Raw genomic sequence first — 22,773 nt, forward strand, 5'->3', positions numbered from 1 at the left:
CTCCCTATTCCTCTCTATGTATTCCTCCAGGCTTCCTTGCCTCCCCCCATAGTACTCCATCCTCCAACTGTACTGTAGGTTTCCCACTTTGTTCCCCCTCCTCCCCAACACAACCCTCCTTCCTATACAGTCTCCGATCTCAGCCACACATCAAGGAAGAGTGTCACAGAGGCAACCATTTATACGGAAGGCAAAGTGGCCACAATTCCACTGAAAGTAATGTGAGACAATAGTCATTCTGCACAAAGTCAAAAGCTCAGAATGTTGTAGGACAGACTAGATGATCATAATGGTCCCTTGTGACCTTAAAGTCTGTGAGACACCAGAAGATCATAAGATGCTTTGAATACCCCAAGTATAGAAAGCACATTTAAATTTTGTTGTGTGAGATTTCCTATATTTATAATGGGGATACTGGTAGAACTAGGAATGTCTTCACAGACCAGTAGATTTTTTCAAACAGGAAGAAACTTTTTAAGAGCAATTATTGGATGACCATAAGTCTAATAATATGAATAGAGCTGGCATTACTTATACTTTTATACTACCTCTCCTATAGGGTCACTCTTCTGCAATGAACATGCATTATTAGATTTTTTTTTTTTTAAAGGCAGACTGCTATAACATCCTTGATATATTTTCAGGGATCTACAAAGCAACACTTCACTTCCAAGGAACGTAGTTTAATTATTACATATAATGTTTGACTGTTCAAGCTTCTGTAATTTACAGTTTTATATAAAGTAGCAGAAGATTAGGAACACACAAGTACTTTTCAAAATTAGGACATTTTTGCCTAGATAATCAGCAAGTGATAGCAGTCTTGGGTAAAACATGAAATAATATGTTCTACTGATTATAGGTACAGCAGAAGAAATTAACTGAAAGCCTTTAATGCAATTTATTCTTCAGAATTACTTTTGGAAGATTAGCTTGCTCTGTCAGAAATTCTCATTACTTATCTACTGTGACTTTTAAAAAAAATCTGATATTAAAGGTGAAATTACATTTTTTTTCATTACAAAGCCACTCATTTAAACAACATTAATACAATTGCTCACCAGGTTTTGTAAGAGAGACACCCAACTTCCGATTACTTATTTTGGAATATGGGGTTCCTTAAGCCTATGATATTTCATGAAACACCTTGAAACATAACATCTGACTTACATTCACAGCAGATGTATGTGACATTATAACTCTACCAGTATGTGGGTGTCTGAATTGCATGTATATACATAAAATACACACACTATTTCTGCTGTGGTAAAAGTTTGCCACTGACTGTCAAAAATTTCACTGACTTACGTCCATTCACCTAGCCATATGCCTGACCCCAAGTGCTCCATTTCCTCCAGTTATAGTGGCAGCACCTGGGCTGTTCTGTTCCTGAACAATAGTCAGAGCAGTTAGTCCCTCCACTGCCTGATATCCTCCTTTAATCTTGAAGGAGCAGCAGCTTCCAAACTGCTCTGCTCCCTTGTTTGCCCCCTTTAACTGAAATGAAAGAGCTAACAGCTTCAGACCCTCTGTTCCCCACCACAGTCATTCTATTTGCGTGCTTCAAATTCCTATTCATGCAGGGAAAGCATGTTTTTCAAGCCCTGCCAAAAACATCTATAACTCAGGACTTGCCAGCTTACTTAGATATAATTACATTGAAATTTTTAGTGATTTTAGTACTATTTAAATCTCAAGGTAGCCCCAGAGATCTGTAAAAATAACTAAGTATAATTATTCCTATTTTGCAAATTGAGAAACTGCAACATACAGTGGTGAAGCAATTTGGCTATAAACATGCAGCAAATCTGTGGCAACACTGGGAAAATAACCCAAGTCTCCTGCTACTCCTGTGGCCCAAGATCCTCCCTTCTCTTTAGAACAAGAAGAAAGCCCAAAAGAAAAAATAAAGTGGGGGGAGAAGGGGGAAATTTGATCCTATAATGAAGTTGTATATCACTACAGTAAATGTTCATTTTCACAGAAATACTTCCTTCATGTGGAGGAAAGTTGCAAGACAATTGTACAGCTCAATACCTTGATCCATTCTCAGTTGACAGCAGATATTTTTCCTCAAAAAACTTTTGGGATTTGAATCACACAACCCGAGGGGAGGGAGTCTTTGAAAAACAGCAAATGGATCCCCAATTCATTTTTTTTAAAATGGCAAATGAATTCACTTATGCTTGTTAAAACCTCTGGTCAAAGAAGGAATTATTGAAATTGCAGCTTTCTTTAAAAATGAAGTAAGGATTAGCTGGATAATAAACATCCAGAATTATTTTTAAACACTAAAATAGGGCAGTTCCCTCAGCTCTGTGGGAAAAAAAAATGATGAAGACTAATGCCATCCAGGAAGCCCATGGAGGACTGCACATCCATAGTTAGCTCTTACAGTAGAGTGCCATAATACCTGATACTGAACCAAGGTACAACCTGTCATAACTGTAACTGAAGAAGTTCAGTACCATTCCTACCCATTTCTGCTGACTATCTCCATTGGAAAACACTCTTCTGCCCAGCAGAAACTCACATCTTCCACAGCACCTGAAGAAAATCTCTCCACTATTCCGTTACTGTACCACTGTTTCTCTTAACACCAGGTGCAGAAACTTGCCTTGTTATGAAGTAGGGAGTCTTATTTCTATGGAGGAGTCAGGGACCTATTAAGAAATCCTGTCCCTTTCTGAAACCAGAAAAAGGGCTGGTGAAGCTTTCTGTGTATTTAAAGCCTCCAGTGAAAGCAGACAGAAGAGTGTGATTTTGTTTTTCTTGCTTTACTAGAGTAATTCCTGGAGGATAATTACTACCTCGTGTGTTCACAGTCTACCTTGCCCTTTAACAGAGCAGCTGGAGTATTGCTCTGCCTGGAAATGGAGGCAATAGGCTTTAAAATTAGTAGCATGGTCTAATGAGATTAAAGTGACAGATTTAAACCTTGAGAATGTCACACAGCAAAAAGTTTAGTAGTTAGATTGTGACAGTGTAAGAAGCTTCCAGGGACAGAAAGTGAAAACAGGGCAGCCTCTTGTCAGAGGAGGAAAGAGGAAATTTGTCCCAAGAGTCACAAGGGAACCTAAGTAGGAGCAGAAAAAGCAGAAAAACCAGACCTCACTTCAGAGCGAGACAGAGAGCGAGAGAGAAGGCATGTACTAAATGTACAGTGCTTTTAATAGCAGTATAATACAAGTGCAGATTTCCAAAAGCTGTTAAGTTAAAGCAGCAACAAGAGAATATAGAAGTATAGTGGGAGAGTACAAGGGAGGGAGGACCAGGATTGTTTTCCCAGCTTGTGAAAATCTGTGAGATTTCAAAAAAAGTTTCCTGTTCCACATCAGGACCTTTCAACACAGGCTAGGGCACTCACCTAGGACGCCTAATTCAGAACAGGGACTTTAACCTGGGTCTCCCACATACCAGAGGAGTGCCCTAACCACCATACTAATAGCTATTCTGTGTTGTAGTGTGTGTGTGTGTGGGTGGGGTCTCTCTCTTTCTCTCCCCTCCTCCCCCTCAGAAGTGCAATCCAAATTGAGCTTTTCCCAGGGAAAAAAAATCTTGTTTTGAGAAATTGGTATTATCCAATGAAAAAATTGTTTCACTGGAAAATTCCTGACCAGCTCTATACAGACCTCAAAAGAAATGGACTTTCTGGATTGTTGGGGGAAAAAAAAACAAGCAAACAAACAAGTCATTGGAAAAAAGATGCTCTCCATCCGCTTCCCTGTCTTGTAGACCCTGAATTATTCCTTTGTTCTTATTTGGATGCTCAGGAGCAGACGGCCTTTCCTTTACCCATTCACAATGTTGACTTTGTGCTTTCAAATGACTATACTCAAAAATAGATTGTACCTCCCATTTTCAATGGCTATAACACTAGGAAACTCAAAGAAGAGTATCCATAGGAAGAAGGAGGCAAGAACCAGGTTAACAGTCCTTCTAAATCATGGACACCCGATAAAACAATAATGAAAAGTATTGAAAATAGTATTGTATGCTACCGAAAGAGAGTTGAGCACACCCGAAAACCTTCACATTACAATCCTTCAAACATGCACATAGCAAATTTGGTGGCACTGAATATTTGCTGCACAACAAGCCAGTACACACAAACAAAAAAGGGCAGTGGATCAGTTTCAATCCTGATGTGGTTGCAGCATAATCAGCAGTATAACATCCTGCCAAAGTGCACACAGCAGAAAGAACAATTGGTGCACAATTTAAAGCAGCCTCAATCCACTGAAAAGCACACACATTCAGCAGTGCTCTATGAACAAGGCCATAACAGCTCATTAGCAGTGAAGAGAACCAATACATATCTGCTATGATAAGACACTTTAAATCATTGCTGCAAACCAGATTGCCTAACAGTCCTCTGGAGCATGGAGAACCATGGACGAGAAACATTGCAAATAACTTCGAGAACATTGAGAGAGAGAGAAAGATTTTTCCTTTGAATGGAGAGATGTTTCAAGGGTTTCAGAGACGATTAATGTTGCCACTGGTGGAGAAGTGATTAAATGCTCTGAACTGGTGAAGTCACCAGAAGGACTTTTGGAAAAATGTCCTGATGATCTGGTTCCACGAGACTACTGTGAATATCCCCTTTCCCAAATACGCATATTCTTTCCGAGGTTATAGGTTGAAAGCACAGTACTTGCTCTGTCCCATTCTTTGAGAGATCACCAGTAACCAGCACATGTGCATCTTGTTAAACATTTAGTCAGTTTTCCAAGCATGGGAGACATACCAAATTAACACTCCAAGAGTGCAGAGGTATTGAGTACTCATAACTTTGGAAGTTGCTTTACCAGATGTGAAAACTGTGAATGAATAAACACTTCATGAATCTCCAAATGAAAAAATCACCTTGCATAAAAAGTGTTTTCAATACACCATGTGGTTAATCAAACTTCCAGTTGGAGAGAGAGAGCCTGACTTTAAAGAATATTTATCATTATATAGTACTTGATATGTTCAAAGTGGTTCCCATTGCTGCTGTCAGAGCTCAGCACTTCTAAAAATCGGATTCCCGAAGTCTCATATTTGGCACCCAGAAAATTAGTGACCACTGTGAAAAATTTGATTAAAGCAACTTGTCCAGCCTCATATTGGAAATCTGTGGCAGAGGCAAGGATAGAATCCAGTTCTCCAGGGAGAACTTCACTTGTTTTAATCTATGAAACCCTCCTTCCTTTTCCTGCAGTCCCCCGCCTTGTTCTCTACACACTTTCCAAACCCAGTTTATACTCCATTTTGATGCCACAGTCTGCCAATGATATTAGTTGGCAGACCTCAAACGAAATGAGCTTTTTGGATTGCTGAAAAAACTCATCGGAAGAGAGGTGCTCTTTTCAGCTGCTTCACAGAGCCAAAAGAGTAGGTGCATACGTTGCACAATTCACAAACTCCTGTGACACCTTTTGCAGTGATTCTGGCGCAAATCTACACAGAGTTCATCAGGTTGCAGCCTCTCTTCCAGTTCCTCCAGAGCCTCTTACTGAGGTTGTGGTTGCACTTTCCCCCACACTTTCTGAACCTGGCACACTCCATCCTTGGCCCCAGAAAGTCACAAAACCTCTTCCTAGTGCTGACCAAGATGGCCATCCACCATACCAAGGCCATCCCTTGAGATAAAGGAGAGTCTTCCTAGAAATAAATTCAGATGACCAGTTTTGATTCATCGAGTAAAGGGCTACAATATATAAGTATCTCTCTCATGCACAAGTTCATTACAGTTAACATAGTTGAAACTGGAGAATTTGTCTGTGTAATTTACTTCTGTTTTTTTGTTTTTTTTTAAATTAGTGCATTCAAAAAGAGGTCTTAATCAGGAGAAAGTTTTAATGTTTAATTTTATTCTGAAAACAACAGTGTAATTACTTAAAGGACATGGTTATTTACATTCTGCACATTACATGGAAATTGGATTGGAGGAGTCATATAAAAAGGAACTTCTTACTATCTACTAAGTACCATGTAATTACAAAATAATTGCCAATTTCTGCACCCTGTGAACAGACTAAGTTAGTGTTTTTTCATTATTATAATTATTAAAATATGGCCATTTTATTGCATGCCTTTACAGCTCTAAGTTTAAAATAATTTGAAAATTGTTGTCACAAACAACTGCGTGAAGTTCGATGATATCACCTTATATTTGTATAATACCTTATGTCCAAAAGGATTTTCAAGTCCTTTGCTAACTATATACATACCAGTGAAAGTCACCATTGAAATTCAGTCATTTCTGAGTAGTCAGGGCAGCCGTTAGGCAGACAATTGATATGTTGCTTTACACATTGAGGGGGGGAAAGGAAATTATGGCCAAAGACTCTGGGGTAACCCCGTCCAGCTATTAAAAATGCTACAGATACATCTACACTGAAAAAAAACCAAACAACAAAACCCCACAGCAGCAAGTCTCAGAGACCAGGTCAACTCAGGATTATGAGGCTCACACTACCAAGCTAAAAATAGCAGTATAGACTTTTCTGTAGCTCAAGGGGTGGTGAGGTGGGTGACAGCCAGGAAGCAGAGGAGGATGAGGCATTTTTACAACATATAGTAAATATCAAAAACAAAAGGCCTGGTAGTAACAGGGGCCTTAACCCAGACATCTGTTGGAAAAGTAATTTGGCAGAACACAAAATTTCCAATAAGTTCTTGGAATGTATTGGGCACATTTTGTTTCAGGAAGTAACCAGGGGAGCAGGCACTTTAAACTTGATTCTGACACACAGGGAGGAATTGGTAGCAACTCAAAGTGCATGACAATTTGGGTGAAAGTGATCATGAAAAAGATGATTTCATGGATTCTAAGGAAAGGAAGGAGTGAGAGCAGAATAAGGACAATGGACTTCAAAAAAGAGGACTTTAACAAACCCATTGAACTGACAGGTAAGATCCCATGGGAAGAAAACCTAAGGGAAAAAGGAGTTCAGGAGAAGAGCTCTGTGTAAGATCTAAACCTTGTCTCTCTGACCAACATAAATTGGTCAATAAAAGACATTACCTCACCCAACTTGTCTCTTCAGGAAACATAGCACTCTCTCAAGGAGACAATACTAAAGATCCAACTGAAAACTATCCCAAAATTAAAATAACAACAACAGATGACCTGTATTATTTTTCCTAATAATTGGCTAGTGGTTCTTCAGATTCTTTTTGGCATTCATAATTATATGTCTACAGTTCATTTACCAGAGTTTATGCTCCTTTCTATTTTCCTCAATAGGATTTAACTTCCACTTTTTAAAGGATGCCTTTTTGCCTCTAACTGTTTCTTTTACTTTGTTGTTTAGCAAGGATGGACTTTTTTGGTACTCTTACTGGTTTTTTTAATTTGGGATATACACTTAGAGTGAGCCTCTATTATGGTCTCTTTAAAAAGTTTCCATGCTGCTTGCAGGGATTTCACTTTTGGCACTGTACTTTTTAATTCTGTTTGACTAACTTCCTCATTTCTCTCTAGTTCTCTTTTCTGAAACTAAATACTACCATGGTGGGCTGCTTTGGTGTCCCCCTCCAGCGATGTTAAATTGTATTATGTTATGGTCACTATTACCAAGCAGTTCAGCTCTATTCACCTCTTGGACCAGATCCTGTGCTCCACTTAGGACTAAATCAAGAATTGCCTGTCCTCTTGTGGGTTCCAGGACTAGCTGCTCCAAGAAGCATCCCGTCCTGAGGTAACATGTACCCAGTGAATAGGAGGATATTTCAAATACCCCTTTATTGTTCAGTTTTTTTTATTTTTATAGCCTCCCTAATCTCCCTGAGCATTTCACAGTCACTATCACTATCCTGGTTAGCTGGTCAGTAGTATATCCCTATTGCCATATTCTTATTATTCAAGCATGGAATTACTATCCGTAGGGATTCTATGGCACAGTTTGGTTCATTTAAAATTATTTAATTTGACTCTGTGCTTCCTTTCATGTGTAGTGCCAAACTACACCAGCACAAACTATTCTGTCCTTCCTGTATATTTTATACCGTGTGACATCCGCCTCCTGCAATCTGGACTGGTGTGTAGCTGTGTCACCCCAATTCCTCACTCCTGGGCTCCGACTTACCCCGCTTTGCTGTGAGAACCACCCACTCCTGGATCAGCCCACACCCAGCCTCATGCAAGTAATCGGTCCCTGACCTAGTGAAGGAGCAATTCTGGCCAGCCACTCATGGGATAGACTCCCAGGAAACACCCCGTCACAGATGCAACCCCAGGAACTGCTGTCATGCAGGGTTCAGTGCTGTATACTGCGCCCTGCAAGCTCATTTACATTTGTTCATCAATGTATCCAACAAATTGATATGCACCAACTCTGTCACTCTAAGTGAGGTCTCTGAACAAACTCAATCCACATGCACTGTTTTAGATAAAACAAAAGAATAAATTTATTGACTACAGCAAGATTTCATCTTGGTGAATTCACATCAAGACAAGTGAAAAGTACTTAGGAAGAAAAGGATTGTGGGGTTATTGTGGATCATGAACATGAGTCAACAATGTGATGCAGCTGCAATAAAGGCTAAAATAATTCTGGGATGTATTAACAGAAGTGTTGCATGTAAGACGGGAAGTAATTGTCCTGCTTTGCTCAGCACTGGTGAGGCCCTAGTTAGAGTACTGTGTCCGATAATGGGCTCCACAGTTTTGCAAAGATATGGACAAACTGGAGAGAGTCCAGAGGCCAGCAACAAAAATGATAAAATGCCAGTTTTTAAACTAAGGGCTGGGGGGAACCTATGAAGAAAGGTAAAAAACCAAACAAAAAGAAGCCTGGCCATGTTTAATCTTGAGTAAAGAAAACTGAGGGGAGATCTGATAACAGTCTTCAGATACGTTAAGAACTATTATAAAGATAATGGTGCTCAATTGTTCTCCATGTCCACTGAAGGTAGGACAAGAAGTAATGGGCTTAATCTGTAGTAAGGAAGATTTAGCTTAGCTCTTAGGAAAAATATACTTTCTAGCCATAACAATACTTAATCTCTGGAATAGGCTTTCAAGGAATCCCCATCATTGGAAGTTTTGAAAAAACAGGGTGGACAAACACCTGTCAAGGATGGTTTAGGTTTACTTGGTCCTGCTTCAGCACCGGGGGCTGGACTGGAGGTCCCCTCCAGCCCTACATTTCTATGATAATTATTGTACAGTTCAGACAGCAGTAAATAAATGACATATCAAAACATTTTGAAAGAGGATTCAAGGCTATGATCTCTCATTGTTTCTCATATAGATCTTCCACGAAAGTTAATTAGAGTTTTGAATAAAAGCCAGTGTAAGGATATGACTTAGGACAGGGGTGTCAAACATCCAGGCCGTGGGCCGGATATGGCCCACAAACCTTTTTGATCCAGCCCGTGGTGGGAGCACGCACGCCCACGAGATCTCGCAGTGTTGTACTCTGGCGGCAGTGTGTGCTACTGCAAGATGTCGTGGCATTGTACTCTGGCGGCAGCGCGCCAGAAGCTCATACTGGATATATTTCTGGTGGGTTTTCTATCTGAACTGCCCAAGTCTATTTACATCTGAGGAGTACACAACAATTTCAAAACAATTTCCAAACAATGTTAGATATAATCTTGGCAATCTTGGCAACCAAATACTTCTTAGAATCATAGAATATTAGAGTTGGAAGGGACCTCGGGAGGTCATCTAGTCCAATCCCCTGCTCAAAGCAGGACTAACCTCAGCTAAATCATCCCAGCCAGGGCTTAGTCAAACCTCAGCTTAAAAACCTCTAAAGATGGAGATTCCACCACCGCCCTCGGTAACCCATTCCAGTGCTTCACCACCCTCCTAGTGAAAAACTTTTTCCTAATGTCCTCCCGCCCTGCAACTTGAGACCGTTGCTCCTTGTTCTGTCATCTGCCACCACCGAGAACAGCCTAGCCCCATCCTCCCTGGAACCCCCTTTCAGGTAGTTAAAGGCCTCATTCTTCTCTTTTGCAGACTAAACAAGCCCAGTTCCCTCAGCCTCTCCTCATAAGTCCTGTGCTCCAGCCCCTTAATCATTTTTGTTGCCCTCCGCTGGACTCTCTCCAACTTGTCCACATCCTTTTTGTAGTGGGGAGACCAAAACTGGACACAATATTCTAAATGCGGCCTCACCAATGCCGAATAGAGGGGAATAATCACTTCCCGTGACCTGCTGGCAATGCCTCTCCTAATGCAGCCCAATATGCTATTAGCCTTCTTCATATATAAACATACCAAGTAAAGTTCAGACCTGGTGTAATTCTATTGACATGAAAGGGCTTATACTCAGGGCTGAATTCAGCCCCCGTTACCACAGTTACAGGAGCAAAGAGGGCTGATCTTAGTTAAGTATAATTTTTGCAGCTGAATTATTCTCATGAAAAAGGCACGTGTTGTCCTCTTTTGGCCAGGAGATTTGTGTACTCTGGTGGCAGCACGTGGAGCTCTGTGTGCACGAGACACAGTGCTCCAAAAGGCGGGAGAGGCACAGTGTGGTCTTGGGGCATCTCGCAGTACTATAATTCTTAATCATTGATTGATTCTTTTAATCATAAAATAGTAGTAGTTGTAAAGTGAATTTACTGCAGTTTTTATATCACTGATATCTAGCAAATAAAATATAATACTACATAAAAAATGGTTGTGTGTAGTATTTCGATTTATGGTATGTATGGCCCATTTGAAGTACATTTAATTCAAATCTGGCCCGCCATAGCAAATGAGTTTGACACCCCTGACTTAGGATAAGTGGGTACTTACTTGTTGAAAAAATGAAACACACACCCAAGTTTGGGAACAGGTATCATACTATTTATTTTTTCCCTCTATTTTAGAGCAATACATACCATAGTACATCCCTGCAATTCAATTTAAGTAGTGGAGATAGGATCAAGTCACTAAATTTGGATCTGGATTTAATGTCTCAAAGCTCCAGTATTTTGGCTGAATCCATTATAAAGAGCGGTGCCTGTGACACAGTCATTATGATTTAGTAGTCCAGGAAGATATATTGATGTTTTTGCCCTCAAGAATCTTAGGATGGGCTTGTCCTTTTGGAAAGTTTTTCCCTGTTTGATTGAGATTGATTCCCTAAGACCCAGAAAGGCTGTTTATGGGATTCCCTTGGGAGGCTTGGGTGTTTCCATCAAAGAGGTACAGATGTATAAAAAATGTGTCATGGGTAGAACCTTTGTTGATACCAGAAAGTGGATCCTCATCCACTAAAATCAATTGACATCTGACCCTCCATCTTCCATGTCATCTGCAGCTGCATACACACGCAGCTCCGGATCCTGCCAATCAGCTGCTGCAGCCACCACCACTGCAAAACTGTTCTGGGGCCAGCCCCTCAATAGAATCATTGAATATTGGGGCTGGAAGGGACCTCAGGAAGTCATCTTGTCCAACCCCCAGTAGCTGATCGGCTGCCGGCAGGGGGAGGCCTGCCCAAACAGTTAATCAGTGGTTGGCAGGGGGAGCCTCCACCCCCAGATCTCAAAGGCGGTGAAGCAGTGTGAAGCAGGATATAAGCAGCAGACAGCTGCTTCCCTGCCTTTGAGACATGTATGGTCCACGGATATCTGCAGATTTGCAGGGCTCTAGTCATGGGAGTTAGCTTTTTCCCTAACAAAACTTCTTGGCAAGATGTTAAAATCCTCCAAACTGAAAGATCTATCTCTTTGTACCTCTCTCTTCAAAGCCACTATACTTCTTGCAAAGCCTACTTAAAGGCCCATATCAGGTTTTGGAAAGATCTCTTCCTCTTCAATGTGTTGGGTAAGTGTAACTAGGAGAGCTGACACTGATGCTGCAGAAAGGAAAGAAAAAAAAAAAAAAAAGTACCCCACCATCATTATACACTACAAGGAGTCCCAACCCCATTCCATACAAAAATCAAGGCAGACAGTCAGAAAACAGGGCAGACACCCGAAACTGGTGGTGTATTCTATAATTAGATTTCACTAAGTCAGTAACAAACGTGAACTACTGGATCACCATACCAGTTTTACAGACAGTCCCCTTAGACCCGTAAGTATTTATGTGAATAGTGCAGGCATCATACACCTGTCAGGACTTAAAAATAAATGATAGTTTGATATTTGAGAATCGTGTATACATGGGATGCTAAAAAGAATTCAAACACAAAAGTGTTCTAAAATACGATTTCTTTGATATTTTATTATGCCGGAAGCATTATTCAATTGGGGAACAAGGTTAATGGAGGCACAAGAAGATCAAGATATATTTTCCAGGATCAAACTATAATCTAGTGAGTCAGCCTAGATTTAGAAACTGGGATCATCTCATCCCCGGTTCTTTTCTTTATATAAAAATGGCAATGTAAGATTAGTGCTGAATAAACAGGTCCAGGACTATGTAGAAAGATTGCACATACACAAGTCCCTGGGGCCAGATGCAATACATCCTAGCATGCTGAGGGAGTTAGCTGATGTGATTTCAGAGCCATTGGCTATTATCTTTGAAAGCACGTGGCAATTGGGGGAGGTCCCTGACGATTGGAAAAAGGCAAATATAGTACCCATATTCAAGAAAGGGAAGAAAGAGGATCCAGGGAATTACAGAATAGTCAGCCTCACCTCAATCCCTGGAAAAATCACAGATCAGTTTCTCAGGGAATCCATTTTAAGGCACTTGGAAGAGAGGAAGGTGAACAGAAGCAGTCAACATGGATTCAACAAGGGAAAGTCATGCCTGACCAACCTGATTGCCTTCTATGAATAGGTGACTGGCTCTATGGATGTGGGGAAAGCGATGTACATGATATACCTTGACTTTAGCAAAGCTTTTGATACAGTCTCCCACAGTATTCTTATCAGCAAGATAAAGAAATATGGGTTGGATGAATGGTCTATAATGGTTCTGGATAGAGAACTGGCTAGATCATTGGGCTCAAGGGGCAGTGATCAATGGTTCCATGTCTAGCTGGCAACCGGTCGTAAGCGGAGTGCCCCGAGGTTGGTCCAGGGACTGGTTTTGTTCAACATCTTCATTTAATGATCTGAAGGATGGGGTAGATTGCACCCTCAGCAAGTTTGCAAATGACACTAAGCTGGGGGGAGTGGTAGATACCCTGGAAGATAGGGATAGGATACAGAGTGACCTAAACAAATTGGAAGATTGGGTCAAAAGAAATCTGATGAGTTTCAACAAGGACAAGTGCAGAGTCCTCCACTTAGGACGGAAGAATCCCATGCACAGCTACAGACTGGGGACCAATGAGTTAGGCAGCAGTTCTGCAGAAAAGGACCTGGGGGTTACAGTGGATAAGAAGCTGGATATGATTAAGCAGTGTGCCTTGGTTGCCAAGAAGGCTAATAGCATATTGGGCTGCATTAGGAGGAGGATTGCCAGCAGATCGAGGGAAGTGATTATTCCCCTCTGTTCGGCATTGGTGAGGCCGCATTTGGAGTATTGTGTCCAGTTTTGGGCCCCCCATTACAAAAAGGATGTGGAGAAGTTGGAGAGAGTCCAGCGGAGGGCAACAAAAATGATTAAGGGGCTGGAGCACAAGAGGATGAGGGAACTAGGTTTATTTAGTCTGCAGACGAGAAGAATGAGGGGGGATTTGATAGGAGCCTTTAACTACCTGAAAGGGAGTCCCAGGGATGATGGAGCTAGGCTGTTCTCAATGGTAGTAGATGACAGAACAAGGAGCAATGATCTCAAGTTGCAGTGGGGGAGGTCTATGTTGATTATTAGGAAAAAGTTTTTCACTAGGAGGGTGGTGAAGCATTGGAATGGGTTACCTAGGGAGGTGGTGGAATCTCCATCTTTAGAGGTTTTTAAACTGCGTCTTGACAAAGCCCTGGCTGGGATGATTTAGCTGAGGTTAGTCCTGCTTTGAGCAGGGGGTTGGACTGGATGACCTCCCAAGGTCCCTTCCAACTCTAATATTCTGTGATTTAAGAGGCAGCATGTGTTTTCTTAAAGCATTACAAAAGAAACCAACTGTGCATTAGGTCAAGCAAATGGCAGGAGACTATATAGGCCTGATTTCAAGGAACACTGAGCACACAAAGCATAACTCAAGTCTATTGCACCTGTGGCTCTCAGCACCTTCAAAATATGAGGCCTATTGATATAGAAAGAAATTCATGGAATCAATACAGTGAGCCCTGTGACAGAAATTGAAGAATGTATTAAAGTAAATCAGCCATTGTAGGAACTAATGCTAGTTTGGTGTACTTTGAATTCACATACACCATCTAAGTCACTGGGAACATATTGTACACAGAAAGGCTTTTTGCAAGAAAAAAAAACCTTAAGACAGTAAACGCTGTCAGTTTTATTTTAAAGGTTGAAATGCACATAATGAGCTTCACTTTCTCTATGTACTAGGCCAAATGAATGAATGAACTTTACTGACACAGAAAAAGAGAATGGTTCTTTTGCTCCCTCCCCTGTTCGTTTAGTAGATAAAATCAATGCCTCTGTCTAATTATGGATAATCTTGTCAAGTTTAAACAAAATTATTTAGCGAACAAATTGAATTTGCAGTTTCTTTACCAAACAGTGAAAAGTTAGTTATCAACATGTATACTTATTTAACACACTTAAGCTAAGAAATTACTGGAGTTTCCAGGTCTACAAGTGGGACAAGATCATTTGTGATATGCAGATGTGAAAATAACACATTTACATACCTCTGTTGAATAAATAAGAGAATAAATAAAGGTTCCAGGGACTTTGGAACTGAAATTAACATGAAATTTAATAAAGAGAGAATTTAAACAGGATGGATATTTGTCAAATAAACATTATGAAAGATTTAGAAAACAGCTTCCCAAAGACTGCACTAGGGCCATCCCTGAAGACAAGCCACCTGCTGATAAAGGGATTTAAAACAACAAAAATACTTCTATATATTCATTAGAGTCAAAGTCTTACCTACAGAGCAAGAGATGATGTAGAGGGGAAGGAATATCTGAGATTTAGATGAGCTAATGCTTTCACAGGAACAATCTGCAGGAGTGTAGAGACATATTCTTCATACAAACTAATGAAGGTCACATGCAATACAAAGAGGACCCCAAGAGATATTAGTCATTGGGACATTTGAAATTCAAAGACAACTACCACAGGAGGAGCAGAAGAAACAAAAGTTCAGGAAGAACTCAGCAGCAGAACCATCAGCTTTCAATCAGACTCCTCCAAGCAATGTCCTGCTGAGATAACAAGTCTCCAGGGAATACCCACTGAGGACAAGCACCTTCCCGGAAGAGACAAGGAGCTCTCCTGAGGAAATCTCATGTCACAGCTTCAAGCAACCGAGAAGCTGACTGACAAGTTTGTAGGTGAGAATCAAGTTTACACAAGCACCACACAGGGAGAAAAAGTTGAATAATTTTCTTTGTCTCTATCAGTAACAGCCAGATGCCTGCATCTGGAGGGAGCAGGTATTTCAGACTTACAGAAGAGGCAATCAGTGGAACCTACTGCAATTTATATATTGCAATCACTTTATGACCAAAACAAACAAGTTCAATGGGACTTATAAATACTGAAAGCTTTAGCCTAAATCACATCTAAGTAGTTTCCCTTGTTGGCCTCTAAAATGCTTTTGTTTTAGAAGGTTCCTTTCATGATAAACAGAAAGTTCAAATTTCAAATAGATTTAGCCTGTTAAGGACACACTCACAAATTATGTGATCTTAATATATACAGTTAAGATCTATTAAGTCATTCATAAGTACAAAGAAAGCATTTTAAAACAAATATTACCTGCATATTTGATAAATATTAACTTTGCATTGTATAAATGCTCAGTGTTAACATGAACATCAAGCTCTTGCTAAATGACATCTCGCATTAACACAAGTTTGAGGATAGCAAAAGTCATTTAAACATTACTCTTTTTGTTTCATTATTTATCATAAATGTTTGCAGCATCTGGATTTATATGCTTCATATTGAAACAAGACTATTTGACTGTTAAGTTAATGTAACTACTTATGAACATGAAGTTAAGCACACACACAGGTGTTTGCAGGATAAGGGCCATTGTGAGAAACCCAAGAGTTTGCATAAACCAGCATGATAGTGTAGCTACTGACACCTTGGGAAATCTTTCATTAATAATTATTAATTATTTTGTTTTCTGGGTGACACAGTCTCCTAGGTAGGAAACTGAATAAATATGATTTATTTTTAGAAATACCTTTCAAATTGCACTCCGTTTACAATAGCAGCCAAGGCACTGACAGGTTTTATATAAGCCATTCTAAAAAACATCTACCCTGGAGTTCCAAACAAAAATCAATGCAACAGGTGGTAAGATGAGTCGATGCACTTTAGGGCTGCACTCACTGTGGCATACCTTCACAGACTAGGAGGTAGTAGTTCCATTATACAGCACTGTTGAGATTGCCTTTAGCACACAGTCTAGTTGTCTCAATACCAGAAAGAAGACAACAAATTGGATTGAATTTGGTGAGGCTGGAGGTTTTCACTCGTGAAAAAAACTGAATACATCACGTTAGCTAACTAGTGGCTAAGGAAGACTGGATGTTTTACTTCATTTATATAAAACATTAAAAAGTTACTTCTGAAGGGTCTAGGTGACTTTGTCCTATGTTAAAATATAAAACTAATATAAGCAAAAAATACACCATATAGTTTTCCCAAAATGAGGAAGGGGAGAATAAAATCCTCCCTTCACAGAAGCCAAGAAGTAGCAGTGGATTTTACATAATGCCCTGAATGTCGAGAGATTCAGGCAATGTCAAACCAAAGGACAGGAGGAAGATGAATTCTAAAGTTCATGTCCCAATACAGAGAATGACCTGCCAGCACTTCCTACTCATTTGAACTGTAGGTTACAAACTTAGTATCACCACTGCAGTACTGCACAGAGATAGAGAGGCAGACGCACAATAGGCAGGTTAAAAGCCTATTTATGGAGCCTACAGGTCAAATCTCACACTTAACTCCACTTGAAAACAGAGCATCAGCCAGTGTGGACCACAGAACACCAAGATAGCATATTTAGGGTAAGACTCCACTTAACAAGCAAACCACTACATTCTGCACTAGCATCAATGTACACTGCAGTGGTCTAATCTCAGGATTAGAACGGTATATTGGTCATGCTAGCAAGATCCACATCTGAAAATAAATTGATACAACATTCTGACACAAATGGTGATCTCACACCTTCAATTATAGGAGCAGTTAAACCTTTCAGTTGCTTCCTCTATCCCACCAGCATCTAGCCAATCTTATCTGGATTGAATTTCAGTCAATGAGACCTCATCCACATTCAAGGCATTCAGCAGCAATAGTTTGGTAAGATGAAATAGATTCCTCAGAATGTAAATTCTCTGGGGCAGGGATCTGGACTTTAGACCGTGATCTGGGTTCCTGGACACTACAGGAATACAAATAAATAAATAATAGAGCTGGGTGCCATTAACACACTGAAAATGCCATTGCCCATGTCTCCTCATTACATCAGCTAATGGCACCAACATACACTTTGAACAAGAGGAGGGGCAAAAAGATGTCCTTGTGGAACTCTAGATCTCTGTTGCCTGAGCCTCACCATTTTCATGTTGCTCACTGACTTTGTACTCACATACACTATGCTGCTCATTCACTTCTCTGAGTGAGAGCTACAACTTATGTCTGAAGGGTATCTCCTCAGCTTTGCCATCTCTCACGCCCTTACTCACCCTCAGCCACATGAGATGTGATACATGACCTGCTTGGATTCATATTTAATCATTCCATTCACCTGTCCCATCCCCCACACACACTTTTTTTTTTTTTTAAAACAGAGCCAATATCTTGTTTCTTCACAATGACAATAAGTATGTTAAAGTGATTCCACAATGGACATGTTTCTGGTTGCAACTACAGGGCTAGGGCCATTACACAGCCATCATCCTTGACTTCTCCTTGGTTTCGAACCAGTGGATGCATTGTAACACCTCCCACTGGAGGCAAGAACCAATGCTGGGTTTGCCATTACAGGGCTACCACAATATGTAGATTCCCTTTGTTCTTTCCTATACAGTTTGATACACATCTATGTATTTTATATGCTTTTAATGCATTATGGAAGAATTGGTCTTGTCAGCGTGTAGTTAAACATATATGGATTCCTTTCCCTACCCGATTGGTTCTGTCAGAGGAACTGTGCAATTACTAGGTCCTGATAAGAAACTTAAGTGGTTTGCAAATGTAAAAGACTTCATTGAAACAGCTGAGCATAAGCAAAAGTGAACTAAATTTGAGAGGTAAGGGCTCATTACCCAGGACTATTTGTTATGGTGATCATTTCCAAATATTTGCAGCCACTCCTATCCAGACATTCACATTCCTAAGTCCTTAAATAGAATATAGAATTGTAAAGTGACGATCAGTGGGAGCAGTGACACTAGAACAAGCACAGAGCCTGCTAGAGAAGATTATTTATATATTGATGCCTCTCTCCATGAAAAAACTGACATTTCTCCAGTGACCATCTGCTGCCTGGCTATGTAACAAATGCAAGTCCCAATATCCACATCACAGCAACTCAAATGCTTAAACCAGTTCTTAAATGGTATTATACCCCTCAGAGGAGACTGAAAATATCCTGACCAATTTTAAAACAAATACCCATGATGAAATATCATTAGTTCTATAAAGATATGCACCTGATGCTAAAACAACTTTTTTGAATGTTCAAACAATATTTTCTATGCACTGGCAGAAGTCAGACAGCCTTCCATCTCTAATTTCTATGAGCTGACAGAGGAGGAGTGATTTCAGATATTCATTATTATTGTTTTCATTTTCCTTTTCTCTCCAGCTTACACACAATAAAACAGGCAAACAAAAATACAGAGTATCTTATTTTCCTTGCAACCAGCGCTATTTGAAACCAACATGCAAAAGTTTTTGCCCTGTCCCAAAGTATAACAAACTAAGACTCTACAAAAGATTACATGTTTAACTTTATGCAAGTGAGTAAGCTTACTGACTTCAAGGGAACTATTGCATGTTACAAGGGAACAAGTTACGTACATGAGGCTAAGCATATGAATAAGTGTTTGCAGGACTGGGCCCTATGATTGAAATCAGCCTTGATTATTCAGTCCCACCCATACAGTAGTTTAGAGGCAAATACAGTTAAGCTGGCCAGTATGAATGAGAAAATGGGGGGAGGAGGAATGGTGATCAAACAACCACAGAAAACATGCTCCAGCTATTAGCTTCAGTGGTAGCTTAAGGCAGGCTTCTTTTTAAAAAGGGTTATATCCAAATATGAGCTCCAGTTTAAGTGGGATCTAAAAAAACAGTCAAGGCCACAATTCCATAATAGCAGCAAACACTGTTAGTTTCTGCTTGCCACTGCTACAACTGTGCATAGAGGGAACTTGGCTTAATTATAATTTAAGATGTGGAATTTATCATTACAAAACATGCCTTTTAAATACCTTCCTTTTGCATTTGTCCCTTTTTGCAATGAAATTAGATTATTTTGTCAAATCATTTGTCATCAGAGCAGGGTGAGGCAACTCAAGTCAAGCAAACTGAGTCTGAACTGTACTAAAGAATGGATTCAGCTATATTATAAAGGTCCATGGGTTTCACATATTGGCACTACTTATTTTCTAGTTCCAGGCCTTTACTTCAGTGGCTTCTGTGTGTACGTTAAAGCATACAACTACTGTTTCAAGAGACTGCAGGGTTTTCTCTATATCAAATATATCCTTAGCCATTAGTGATTTTTAAATCAATGAAATGAAAACAAAGCTGCTACATACATATAACTGAGCTAGCTGAATTGTTGGGTAATTGACACACGGGGGAGGTGGAACAGCCACATCTAAGAACTGATCAGATTTCTTGCTGTTTGAATCATTATTGGCATTTTTTTACAAACATACTTAAATCTTTGAGTTATTCCTAAGGATATTATGAATTATTAGCATACAAGCATTCTATATAGATATGCTATAGAATATTTTGAATGATCTGTGCAATCACATACCTTGCATCATATATGTTTTGTTCCCTTGCTGAATGACCTAGCTATTAGTAATAAATGAAGTGTCTTTGGAGCACTGAATCACTCATAAGAAAGATGGAAGTGCTTTTGGAAGAAACACATAGCAGTAGATACTCATGATATATGAGAGTTTCTCCTATTATCATGTTTTAGAAGATAAATACATTATGACTAAAAATCTGCTCTATGCAGGCACACAGACACACTTTATGTCTGTGAAACTATGATATACTGCTAAGTAAGAAAATAAAAACACAGCAGAAGTTTAGGGTACTTACTAGCTAGAAGAGAAGGAGACATAACTAGCAGCAGCTAATTGTAAAAATGACCACTATAGAGCTGCAGCTGTTTGTCTCTGCCCAATTTAAAGTGCCAGCCTGGAGACAGGTATGCTGGGAAAAATGTTTCTATAAGAGGGCAAACTTTGCCTAAGTGAAGGATAGTAAGGATCATGTAATTGTCAGGAACAATGTTTTCAGGAAAAGAGGCTGTTTGTTATATAATCCTATCTTCTATGTCATTTTTGATAGTGCCATTGAATAGTATTGAGAAAGTCTCCTTGGTTGCAAAGTATAATTCCTGTAATTGTTTTTATGTAAGAAAAATGAGCAGTAATGAAAGCCAGGCATACATGGTACAATTCTTGCAAACTGATCATATTTCAGCCACAGATTTTGGTTTCTTGGTCTCCGATTAAGAGAATAACATTTTCAAATGATCTAATTGACTGTGACCCACACTCGCTGGCCTGAAGGTTGAAAGGTTTGCAGTCAAAATGTGTGACCAATTGCTGAAATGTGAAACACCTGTGTTTGCATATGTTGCTATCCCTTGACAAATTGCAATGTTTTCAAACCATAAAATGTATATTGAGTGTCTTCTCAGTGTCTAAATTAAATCAGTTGTTTACAAAAAAAACCAACAAAGTGGGACAACAAACTCCCTCAAGTACATTCATAAGGGAGTACACACATACAGATGGGTCACCAGTAGTGCTTAAATCCTAGAGCTCAAGCTGATTTGAGCTCAAGATATAACTGATCAGTTACAGACTGGCGAGGAGATGATGATGTAAAACACGTATTTCAGCGGGCTACACAATTATTTACTGGACAGAAATAGAATGATTGGACAGAAATGCTAGATTCTCTTCCTGGCTGTGGGAAAGGAGAAAGATCTAATAGTTAGAGCAGGGGTTATTAACATAAGTGCCAAACCCCCATATTGGGTATGTTTATTCTGCGAGGCAGTGTGGATGAGACTTGAGTCTATCATGTTGGAGAGAGGATTGTATTTCTAGCTGTGCCTGACCTTGTACAGCCTCTCAACATTTCAAAAATAGGAGCAGAATAATACTCAATTGCATCTGTGGAAGGGGTATGAGATCTTGCTGAACAATAAGGTACAAAACTCACAGATATAGAAACAGCAACAACACTTGAATGGATGCCCTCCTGATTCCAATCCAGTGCACTTTCCTTTAGGCTACAGAGTATTTGGATGGGGTTTTCCCTCTTACTCCCTGCAGATCATTGCCTGCCTTGGCTCTGCAGTGGAAAAATCTGCACTGTCCTGCATTCAAGTACATTTGAGAGCTCTGACTGGGTCAGGATGGGAGCAGATGCCTCAGCCTTTAAAGCTGACACAGCAGCCTCTCTCCCTGTGAGCCTCAGCAGAGGAGCTCATACAGGTCAATCAATGTTAGCAAGATAGATTTAATACAGTAGATTTCCAAATCATGGACCCAATTCTGCTCCTCACCTTTACCAGTCTGCCTATTGACATCCACAGAGCCACTTCTGATTTTTGCCAGTGTGAGTACAGAATCAGGCCCATATGACTTAAACAACAGTATGATCCATACACCAATGCATTATGGAAGTTTCTCATTTTGGAAGTATGAAATTTTGGAAGGATGGAATATGGAAGTTCTCCACAGGCATGCTCAAGGCATTACTGTTTTTATAATATTCATCTTAAAAGCTGTAGGGCTTTTGCCTACACCAGACAGGTTTCTAAAATACCATCAACAATTTACACCAATGGGAAAAATAAGGGGATTTAAATGTTAATTTTGATGCATGATCATCTAGCATGTAACTGTACTTTTCTCACAGTTTTGCCTCTTTCAGAACAAGGTTTGCAGAATAAAAGGTCTTTTAAAAATGCACATGTAAAACATGCCCTTCATGCCTTTATCTTCCTCTCCTCCCTCTATGAATGGAAACACAGTGCAATTCAACTTAGAGCTGCAAAAACAGAACTGACTTCTGTAGAGAAATTTAGTTTCTTTATTCAGATCTACATCTGTTTTTTTTTATTGATAGATTATGAGAAGTGAGCAGGCATTTCTAAAACTCCATGCCACAATGTTATGATAGAAAGCTATTTTAGGCTTGAGATTTAGCACAAGTGCATTGAAGAGAAAGCATTTCAAGAAATTCATATATATTCTGAGCAAGGTATATTCCAGCCAGTAATATCTAAAACAGATGTGAAATACCTCAAGTGAGCATCCATGCCCTCTGAAATGCTGGGATGAAAAATCTTATATAAGTGCTATTTTTTTAAATGATAATTATAATCTGGCTCAAAACTAGTGATAGTAAAATATTAGAGCATTTGGATTTTGGAACTCACCCAAGGAAATACCTTCACCGTAGCTGAGTGAACTTGCGTATTCTACAAATTTCACTTGATTATTTTTCCCTTGATGTTCAGGTTATCCCTGGTCACAAAATTCTCAATAAATAATTCTTGGTCTACG

This window comes from Emydura macquarii, unplaced genomic scaffold (assembly GCF_026122565.2).
Source record: "Emydura macquarii macquarii isolate MOO-44397 ecotype Brisbane River unplaced genomic scaffold, CSIRO-AGI_Emac_v2 contig_2825, whole genome shotgun sequence".
Classification (NCBI taxonomy): domain Eukaryota; kingdom Metazoa; phylum Chordata; order Testudines; family Chelidae; genus Emydura; species Emydura macquarii.